Raw genomic sequence first — 10,343 nt, forward strand, 5'->3', positions numbered from 1 at the left:
AGGGATGTTTGCACATATGGGAAATACAGTAAAATGTTAGTCATAAGAACGTGGTATTGAGGGGTGCCTGGGTGGCTCAGTCGGTGAAGCATCTGCCTTCAGCTTAGCTCATGATCCCAGGGTCCTGGGGTCGAGTCCCGCCCGGTGGGGAGCTTGCTTCTCCCTCTCCCTCTGCCTGCCGCTCCCCCTGCTTATGCGCTCTCTCTCTGTCAAATAAATAAATAAAGTCATTAAAAAAAAAAAAAAGGAACGAGGTATTGAGCTTTTGCCACAAAATCCTTTCAAGTCTTCTTTGCATTTGGAAATGTTCATAATATGGCCAGCCCTCATGAGAGCCCAGAGGGCACTTCCAGGAGTCCTGGCCGAAGGGGGTCCCTGGGGAGCTGTCCCCACTCTGCCTAGGGCTCTCCTCTCCCAGCGACTCCCAGACTCACATGGATGCCTCTTGACCTTGAATTGTGGGGGTGGGGGCTTCAGGGCAACCTTACCAGAAGCTGGTGCTCGGAAGGGAGCAGGGCCCCCTCCCTGGGGACCAGAGGCCCGTCACTCAAATGGGGCCTGGGACTCAGAGACACGTGATGGTCAGCCAGACACACGTCCAGGCCAGTGCAGAACTGAGATTCCAGAATGTTATTGGGTGTAAGTCCCATTCTATAGTTGGGGAACTCAGGGAAGGCCAGATTGCTAGGAGGCCAGATCAGGGATGAGGGTCACACCATCTCGGTGTAGCCAGGCCACTGTCACCTAATTGTATGTGGTGGTCCAGAGCATGTGGCCCTAGGCTGGGGGCCATTATACCATGGCCTCAGAGTCCTGTCATCATCTTCTGTAAGCAGAGATATGTGCTTTCTGCCCCAGGGCCTTGGCACTTGCTGTTCCCACGGTTTGGAACATGCTTCCCCCAAGGGTCCAGGTTGCCGCTGAATTGTCACCTCCTCAGAAGCACCCCCCCGACCCTCCTGGCTAAGCACTCCCCACCCCAACACCCACACATCACCCCATGAACTCAGGGTGCAGGATGCTGCCGATGCACCCTACTGAAGATGATTGTACAAGGTTGCGCCATGGTTCTCACCCACAAGGACTGCCTTCTCCTACCCGCCTCCTGGGCAAGCTAGAGGAGGCCCTCTGTCCAGGCCACCTGAAGGGTGGCAATGATAATCATTGTTGACATATGCTGACCCAAAGTTCACTGCTGGCTGGCCCGGAGGCAAGGTCCTTCTTCCTTCTCGCCATCCTCAGTCAACAGAGGAGACTCCCGGGCTTGGAGAGATGCCTGTCATTGTCAAGGGACATAGAGCCGCGTAGATTTGGGGTCAGCTAACCTATTCTCCGAAGGGCCAGAGGTCCAGTATTTTCCGCTTTACAGGCCAAACAGACTCAGTCACAGCTGTTCAACTCTGCCGGCTGTGTTATGAAAGTAGCCAAGGCCGACGTGTAAATGAACAGATGTGGTTGTGCCAATAAAACTTTATTAACAGACACTGAGATTTCATATCATTTCATGTGTCCCAAAATAATTCTTCTGATTTTTTCAACCACTTAGAAACATAAAAGTCTTGGGGTACCTGGCTGGCTCAGTCAGGAGAGATGTGACTCTTGATCTCAGGGTCTTGAGTTCAAGGCTCACATTGAGTGTAGAGCTTACTTTATTTTTTTTTTAAAGATTTATTTATTGGGGCACCTGGGTGGCTCAGATGGTTAAGCGTCTGCCTTCGGCCCAAGTCATGATCCCAGAGTCCTGGGATCGAGTCCCGCATGGGGCTCCCGGCTCAGCGGGGAGCCTGCTTCTCCCTCTGACCCTCTCCCCTCTCATGCTGTTTCTCGCTCGCTCACTCTCTAAAAAATAAATAAAATCTTTAAAAAAAAAAAAAGCTAATTAGAAGATTTATTTATTTAGGGGCATCTGGGTGGCTCAGTCGTTCAGCGTCTCCCTTCGGCTCAGGTCATGACCCCGGGGTGCTGGGATCGAGCCCTGCATCAGGCTCCTTGCTTGGCAGGAAGCCTGCTTCCCCCTCTCCCACTCCCCCTGCTTGTGTTCCCTCTCTCGCTGTGTCTCTCTCTCTGTCAAATAAATAAATAAAATCTTTAAAAAAAAAAGATTTATTTATGTATTTGAGAGAGAGACAGAGCAAGCACACGAGTGGGGGAAGGGGCAGAGGGAGAGAGTATCCAAGCAGATTCCTTCTGAACGTGGAGCCCGACACGGGGCTCAAAGTGGGGATCCATCTCATGACCCTGAGATCATGAATTGAGCCAAATCAAGAGTCGGACGCTTCACCGACTGAGCCACCCAGGCGCCCCAGAGCTTACTTTAAAAAACAAAATGAAACAAGAGCACCTGGGCAGCTCAGTTGTTAAGCATCTGCCTTCAGCTCAGGTCATGATCCCGGGGTCCTAGGATTGAGCCCCTCATCAGGTTCCCTGCTCAGCTGGGAGCCTGGTTCTCCCTCTCCCTCTGCCCCTCCCCCTGCTTGTGAGTGCTCTCTCTCTCTCTGTCAAATAAATAAAACCTTAAAAAAGAACCACATAAAAGTCTGTTTCAGTGCCATGCTGTGTATATAAAGAAGGGCGACAGGCTGGACTTGGCCTGCAGACCTCTCCAAGCAGCTATACCGTCTTGTCCAAGCTTTGAGCTGCTCTCCAGAGGCCCATGTGAAGGAGCCAAGAGGTGCTAGACAGAGGTTGGTGACACCCTTTGAAGGTCCTGGATCTAGCCAAGCCTGAAAGCAGTCAGACCAATGGGTCTCATGGTGGGGGGGTGACACTGCCCCCCCAGGGGACAGCAGGCGATGTTTGGGGATACCTGTGCTTGTCACACTGTGGGGGGCTCCTGGCATGGAGGTGGTGTAGGCCAGGGATGCTGCTCAGTCTCCTTCCCTCCAGCCCCCCAGCGCCCAGGACGGTTGCTCGATGCAAAGAACCATTTGTCTCCAAATGTCAGCAGTGCTGATGGGGAGAACCCTGAGTTAGATCTATCCCTGGACCTTTCGGTTCCATGAGCAAAAAAATTCCCATTTACAAAAAAAAAGCTAGTTTCAGTTGCAGTTTCTGTCACTTGCAACCAAAAGATTCTAACCAATCTGGGAGAGAAAACTCATGCAGGGGGTTTTGGACATGGATGTGCAGACAGCTGGCCCTGGGTGGGCTCCTCCATGCAGGAGCAATAGCATATGGGGGAAGGACAGGGTCAGGGCCCATGCTTTATTTTGTTATCGGCGTAGTTTTAGAACCGTAGGCAAGCTGTAAAGGTTGGGTGGAGGACTCCTGTGTGCCCAGCACCCTTCCCCTCGCTGAGAACCTCTCACCTTAGCGTGGGATGTTTGTCATCCATACGCTAGTAACTAATCTCCTCCGTTTGCTTAAGATTTCTGTAATTCTTCCTTTTTAAAATGTCTCCTAGGGGCGCCTGGGTGGCTCAGTCGTTAAGCGTCTGCCTTCGGCTCAGGTCATGGTCCCAGGGTCTTGGAATCGAGCCCCACAGCGGGCTCCCTGCTCTGTGGGAGGCCTGCTTCTCCCTCTCCCACTCCCCCAGCTTGTGTTCCCTCCCTCGCTGTGTCTCTCTCTGTCAAATAAATAAATAAAATATTAAAAAAAAAAAAAAGATATCCAGTCATGTCATTTAACAAAACTCTTGTAGCTGACATAAAATAGGGCCCTGCAGCGCACAATTAGAAAATCCATGTTCTGGAGTGCCTGAGTGGCTCAGTCCTTAAGCGTCTGCCTTCGGCTCGGGTCAGGGTCCTGGGGTCCTGGGATCGAGCCCCGCATCAGGCTCCCTGCTCGGCGGGAAGCCTGCTTCTCCCTCTCCCACTCCCCCTGCTTGTGTTTCCTCTCTCGCTGTGTGTCTCTCTCTGTCAAATAAATAAATAAAATAAAATAAAATAAACTGTCTCCTGAATGGGGTTTGTGCAGTGTGATCCTCTGGGTTAGACCGGGGGGGTGGGGCGGGTCTGGAAGAAGACCACAGAGGCCAGATGCCCTTCTCATCCGGTCCTCTCAGGGGCCCCTGCTGTCCACACAGCTGATGGGTCAATGGCCATGGAACTGTTTGCGCACTGGGTGTGTCCATCAGAGCCAGAGCCGCGACCAGATCCACCGGCGTGTTTGTGAATCGGGGGTGCAAGGCTGAGCCTGCTGTGAAATCAATCACCCCTCTGACTGTTGGCGGTGATTGCCTTTTTGTTTTTAAGGTTTTTTTTTTTTTAAGTAAACTCTACGCCCAATGAGGGTCTCAAACTCATGAGCCCAAGATCAAGAGTCGCGTGCTCCGTGGACTGAGCTGGCCGGGCACCCCCTTGATTGTCTTCTTCTTCTTCTGGTGAAATTCACATAAAATCAGGCATTTTCAATGATACAGTTCAATCGCTTCGAGTGCATGCACAGAGCTGTGCAGCCACCAGCTCCCCAGTTCCAGAACATTCCATCGTCCCTGAAACATCAACTCCCCATCAGCTGTCACTCCCCAACCCTCTCCCCAGCCCCCGCTCCCACGGGCCCCCTTCCCGTCCATGGACGAGCCTGTTCTGGACGTGTCACCCACGTGGACTCACACCCCGTGTGGCCTTCCGTGTCTGGTTCCCTCCCTGAGCGTCGTGGGCTCGGGGTCTGTCCCCAGGGCAGCGCGTGTGGGCGCCTGGCTCCTGTCCGTGGCTGAGGGACGCTCCCGTGTGTGGTGGCCAAGTTGTGTGTATCATCTGTTTGCACTTCTTGGCTGTTATGAACCATGCCACCAAGAAGTGTTTTGTTTTCTTTAAACATTTTTACTATAAAGTCCTCACCATACCCCACGCCCTGCTCAAGGGGCTCTTGCCAAATTCTCACAAAAACCCTCCAAGGGAGGTACTACGGTTATCCCCATTTTATAGATGGGGAAACTGAGGCACGGAGCGATTAAATAGCCACTGGGCGGCAGAGCCAAGATCTGAACCCGGGAAGTCTTATCTCTGGTGCTCTACAGCTAAAGCTCCCCTCTGCCCGTGGGGCAGAAGATGACCAGCAGAGGTGGATGAACCTAGACCAGCTCTAATACCTGCCCCCCAGATTCTCACCTGTTAGAACCCAGATTGCCCTGCAGATTCTGATGGGGACGTCTGACTTAGGGCTGGGGATTCTGGCTTCGTCCCAAGCCCCAGGGGAGTGGGGGGGAGAGGGGGTTCCATGAAGTTCTCCAAATGCCCCTGACAGTCCTCATCCCTCGGGAGTCTAGGCCCTGTGGTGCATGTGGGACCTGGATGTGAGTCAGCCAGGCCCCAGCTGCCCCGGAGTTTCCCTTCAGGGCAGGGCAGATCCAAGGTGAAGGTTCCGGAAGTCCCAGGACAGGTGACATCAGAGCCCAGGGCTGGCTGCTAAGCAGGGAGGACCGGCAGGGTGGGGCGGGGGCAGGGGTTTCATCTAGCTGCTCAGACCCTCAGTGGGCAGGGTGTCCTAGTGTCCATACTGTGGCTGGGAGCATCACCGGGCATACCCTGCTCTCTGCTCCCCCAGGTGCTTGACAAATGCATCACCACCTTCCTCCCCGCCCCCCCCCACCTTGTAGCCCAACCCGCTTCCCTCCTGCACTCACCTGCAGCCCCTCCTAGGCCCGCCCTGCCCCAGCGGCATCTCTGGGGGGCTCCACAGCCTCCATGGCTCCCCATTGCTCCGGGGATAACGCCAGGCCAAGTCCGCCTCTGACTTGGGGTTGGGGGTGAGAACCGGGTGAGGACCCCCAATTTTTCTCCAGCTCAAGCCTGGCTCACTGCAGTCCCTTGACAGAAAGAAATTCAAAGTTCGGCTCCTTTGTTTGGCTTCGGGGCAGCAGCTGAGCCTCCTCAGACCTCTGTCTTGCCACCAGATGAGCTTGAGATGTGGCCGCTCTGTCCCACCCCATCCAGCACATGCAGGCTGATGGAGCAAACTCCAGCCCCCTCCCCCGCCCCAGACCGCACCACTCCATTGCTCCACAACCTTCAGTGGCTTCCCTCTGCCCCCAGGATAAGGGCCTCGCCCTAGCTTTGCAGGCCCCCCATCAGTCCAGTCCCCCCTTCCCAGGCTCACTGTCCTTGCTACCCTGGCCCCCTGTGCATGCTCTGCCCTCTCCCTGATAGTCCTTTCCCCATGGAGTGGACTGCTGATCTTCCTTCTCTTTCCCGCCTGTTCCACAACCTGGCAACCTGGGGGGGCGCGGGGAGTGCTTGCTCAGGGATCACATTTAATCCCTGCAGCCGGGGTGTCCCAGCCCCAGTGCAGAGGTGGGAAATCCTGTCTGGGGCAGACCTCAAACCCACTGGACAGGTTTGCTGTTCCCTGCAGTGTCGTGGCTCAGAGGCCGCCCTGGTTGGGCCGGGCAAGATCCTCTTCTGGGCTCAGGCAGGGCCAGGACGGGGACAAGGGAGCCATGGGGCCCTGGAGCCAGCCGGCCAGAGCTGCCTGAGGACACGTGGGGCAGGTGCTCGGTGGGCCTGGCTGCAGGGAGGGGGCTGGACAGGGTGGGGTCAGCTGGGGAAGGCAGCTAGGCAAGCAGGAGGCAGAGATAGAAGGTAGGACAGATGGAGAGACCTGGGGACAGAGACAGAAAGTGATGGAGCAGGAGGTACAGACATGGTTCCTGCCCCTGCCTCAGTTTCCCTTTCTACACCATGGGAAGGGCTGGAGAGAAAAGAGGGGCACAGGAGAAGGTATGGGAAGAGGTGAGGCGGGAGCAGAGTCGCAGGGGCTGGGGGGCAGCCAGGGGAAGCGGGTACAGAAAGGAGAAGTGGTGAGGGACCCAGAGCTGGGAGGCGGTCAGGGAGGTGCTCCCACTGCTGGGGAAAGCTGGGGCTTTCCAGAATGTGGAGAAACAGGAAGCAGCTCCATCCCTGCCCCCACTCGCAGGGCAGCGCCAGGCCGGGCCCACCTGCCCCACCTCACCTGCCCAGGTCGGAGGGTCTCTGCTGGAACCGGCAGGCGGCCCCCAATCCTCCTCCCTGGGTGAGCCCTCCGCCTACCTCAGTCTCCCAGACTGTAGGATGGGCATAGCCCTGGAGTCCTTCCCAGGAGGGAAACTGAGGTTAGGGGTCTCCTCAGTCTTTCCCCAGATAGCGAAACTGAGTGGTAGCCCAAGATTCTCCCCCTCGACCCACAGGGAAGCCCCCAGGGGGCCTGACATTTGGGTCTGCCTGAAGTTTTCTGCTGTTCGAAACGATTACAAGAGTCAACGTGCACAGCGAGCACACCTGTGCGTCTCCCCGTGCTCGGTCCCATGGCCATGCCCTTTTGGCAAGTGAGAGCACTGAGGTGCAGAGAGGGGCCCTGGCCTGGCTCTGGGACCCCATTTCTGCCTGTGGTCTCCCCACATTGGGTTGCCCGATCTCACCAAGAAAAACACGGGACTTCCAGTTAGATGTGGATTTTAAATACACAGACACTACTCCTTTAGTGTAAGTAAACCCCAAATCTCGCCTGGGACATACTTAAACACTAAAATATTGTTCTTCGTGTACCTGGAATTCGAAAATAACTGGGTGCCCTGCACTTTACCTGGTGGTCCTACTTCCTCAAGCCTGGTCAAAATGCCTGGGGGAGGTTTAGGGGTCCCTGCGTGGGACCAGGACAGAGGGAGGGCTCGGGGGAGGCTCTCTGACCCTCCACCAGACAGACCTCCGGCCTTCCGTGAGCCTGGTCCCCAGCAGAGGAGGGGACGTGGGGCACATCTGACCAGCAGGGCATGTCCCCACCCTCACAGGGAGTCCTTCTGCAGCCTGAGCCAGAGAGCTGGGGCTGTCCAGGGCCCCCATCCCTGCCTTTCATCACCTTATAAAAAATCCCTCCTCTCCGGACCTCCAGCCTCAGCCTTCTTCATGATTATCATCTCATTCAACACTCACTTAGGTGACTCTGTGGACTTTTCTGAGGAAAGATCCAGAAGTTCATCTGGAAATACTCATAAGAGCCAGATGCTAGGTGCTGTTCGTTTTGCTATCTCAATAACCTAGAAGGTAGCTACTATTACTATACCCACCCCCATTTTACAGGTGGGGAAAGGGAGGCACAGAGAGGTTAAGTAACTTTCCCGGAGTCACACAGCACATCAGCCAAGCTGCTCCCTAGCCTGGGCCTCCAGCTCTGGAGCTGTGTCCCTTCTGCTCTCCCAGGCCGCCTCTTGTAATTCCCTGGAAATCCCCGAATCTGACTAATTCCCTAGACATCCCCAGACTTGGCAGATTGCTCCCTGTTGAGATGGCTGGACCCACCCCAGCTTGGGCAAACTGCCCCCATTTCAGGCAAAATTACCCATAGAGACCTTGTGGTTTCTCTAGGTGGACGTGGCAGAGGTTGAGTCCATGCCTCCCTGCGGCTCGCTCCGTGACCCTATGCCAGCTACTCAACAACTCTGCACTGCCGTTCGCCCACCAGCCAAACACAGGTAATAGCAGTCCCCACCTGGGAAGGTCACGGTGGGAACAGGGCTGGCTTCGTGGGTGTGTGACTCAGGGCCTCGCCCAGGCCCTGCACCCAGGGGCTCTGCTGTCGCCATATTGACATTCTGAATACTTTTTGAATGAGGGGCTCTCCGTCTTCATTTCTCCCTGGGCGCCACAAGTTACGTGGCTTGTCTTCTGTGAGAGGAAATGGGAAAATGCTGCCGGAAGCCATCTATCCCCCATGTCAGCTTATTCGTGCTTTTGAATCTTAACTGTATTGCTCAATATGGTTTATTTTCATTAGCTATGAAACATAGTTTCAAAGTCAAGGCTAGAGCCCAAATTGCCAAAAACTACAGATACCGAAGCAAAGCTCATTCTGAATAAATCATTTCTCCTCTCTGGGCCTCAGTTTCCCCATCTGCTCCCTTGTGCTTGCAGGTTTGGCTACAGGGAGTCCCTGGCTTGGCTTTTGTGGGGCAAACAGGTTTTAAACATACTCATCTCCTTTACATACCCTTACAGGTCTGTGAACCGCTTTTATTTGCCTGGACTGTCCCTCCTACACTTGTCTATCTGGCAAACTCCTACTTGAACTTCAAAGCCCCAGCTTCAATACCCACCTCCTCTATAATTCGTTAGGTAGAGATTTCACCCCTCCCTGAGCCCCAGGCCTGATCTTGCAGATGGGAATGCCTGGTCCTGGCTCTGTCTCCCCTAGACTGGGAGCTTCCTGAGGGCAGGCCTGAGAACTGAGCCCTCTGGGGCCCCAGCTTTGTCCAGCCCAAGGCCAGGCTCAGAGTTCACTGAAGAAGCAAACAAGCACATGGAGAGGTAACCTCTCGTTTCAGGGGGCTGGTGGTGAGGTGGGGAAATGGTCACAGTGCTTTCACTACTGAAAACCCAGAGAGGGAAGGGGTGGTGCCTCCCAGACTGAATCTGCCTGAACGGGCCTGGCCTACCCCACGGTGGATCCAATGGGTTCAGGTCACAGGAAATCTACTGTCTGTGCCAAACACCAGTCCCACCCTCTTCCTGGCAGTGAGGCAAATCCCCACCTCATTTGCATCAGGCCCTGGGAAGCCCTAATGGGGAGGGAGCCAGCTGGGGAGCAACCCAATCCCCCTGGCCCGGCCTGAGAGGAAACCCCTCTCTCTTGGGCTGGCTCTGGGGCCTCACCAGACGCCCCCCCTCCCATGCGCTGGGTTCCATGTTAGGGGGTCCCCTAGATCCCAGCACTCCTACTGGGGTGGAGACAGATTAACAGACACTATTGGTGGAGAGGCAATTAAGGGAGAGAGCACGACGGGGCGGGGCCGTTTCAGAGGGTTTCGAGGGAGTATCTGAGTAGGTGGGCTTCAGAGCTAAGATCTGGGTTACGCGAGAACCCCAGCGGCTTAAAGGTCAGACGTGAGAGTGCACGGGTGGGGTGGGCCTGGAGGTGGGACAGATTCAACTCGATCTTCACGTTGGCAGAGGAGGAAGCTGAGGCTCGCAAGTAAGCTACGTGCCAGGGTCCCAAAAGAAACAGGCGGGGGTGGGATGCGAACCCGCGGCCCACTGAGCCCCAGCCCCTCGGGAGGGTGCCAGGCCCCGCCCCGCCCCGCCCACCCGGGCCCGCCCCGCCCACCCGAGGCCCCGCCCCGCGGCATGACCGGAAGTGAGCGGGGCCCCCAAGATGGCGCCCGAAACCCGGAAGTGAGCGCGGCTGAGGCGAAGCTCGGAGAGACGGAGGCGCCGCGGGCTCCGCGCCCGGCCGGACCCAGGTCGGAGGTGAGGCGCGTCCGGCCCGACGCTCGCTGCGACTCCGCCGCCCCCGCCCGGCCCGAGCCGCGCGCCCCGGCCCGTTCGGGCCCGGCCCGCCGCGGCCGCCCGCGCCCCGGGCCGGGGGGTGCCGGGTTCCGGGGCCGCGGGCGGAGGGAGCGCGGCGGCGTATCCCCGCCTTCCCCGGCGACCCCC

At 56.5% G+C, this 10,343-nt stretch overlaps 1 protein-coding gene across 2 annotated transcripts in view; it reads left to right on the forward strand.

The window, feature by feature from the left end:
• The first annotated feature begins 10,044 nt into the window (after positions 1 to 10,044).
• Positions 10,045 to 10,343, forward strand: part of SBNO2 (strawberry notch homolog 2) — a 49,026-nt gene continuing 48,727 nt past the window's right edge. Inside the window, exon 1 of one of the 2 annotated variants that reach the window (XM_034998719.1) lies at positions 10,045 to 10,157. The gene's annotated coding sequence lies outside the window, so the exon portion shown is untranslated. The remainder of the gene's footprint in view (positions 10,158 to 10,343) is intronic. The other variant, XM_034998721.1, reaches the window with a different exon arrangement.

Source organism: Mirounga leonina, unplaced genomic scaffold (assembly GCF_011800145.1).
Source record: "Mirounga leonina isolate KUSES-001 unplaced genomic scaffold, KU_Mleo_1.0 Mir_94, whole genome shotgun sequence".
In the NCBI taxonomy this organism is placed as follows: Eukaryota; Metazoa; Chordata; class Mammalia; order Carnivora; family Phocidae; genus Mirounga; species Mirounga leonina.